The following is a 305-nucleotide window of genomic DNA, read 5'->3' on the forward strand; positions in this document are numbered from 1 at the left end:
CGGCGCCGTGCGGCCAAAGTAGGTCCTCGCGGGCCCGGTGCGAAGCGCGGTGGACATCTTCAGTGTGCTGGTCCGATTGAGGACTGTGTGCGTTGAGGATGCGCCGCCGCCCGGCGCTCGGCGCCGCGACGCCGTCTGCTGCTCGGTCGCCCCAGCGGTTCTCGCTGGTGGTTTGTATCGCAGCTGTGCGGATGTGTTGGCGCGTGCGCTGTGCTGGGAGAGTTCGCTTCGGCACCCAAGTGGGGCTTTTGTCCTTCTGTGGCGCTGGCGTTGGAGCTGCCGGTCACCGTAGGTGGCGCGTGTTG

This window comes from Schistocerca piceifrons, unplaced genomic scaffold, assembly GCF_021461385.2.
Source record: "Schistocerca piceifrons isolate TAMUIC-IGC-003096 unplaced genomic scaffold, iqSchPice1.1 HiC_scaffold_943, whole genome shotgun sequence".
In the NCBI taxonomy this organism is placed as follows: Eukaryota; Metazoa; Arthropoda; class Insecta; order Orthoptera; family Acrididae; genus Schistocerca; species Schistocerca piceifrons.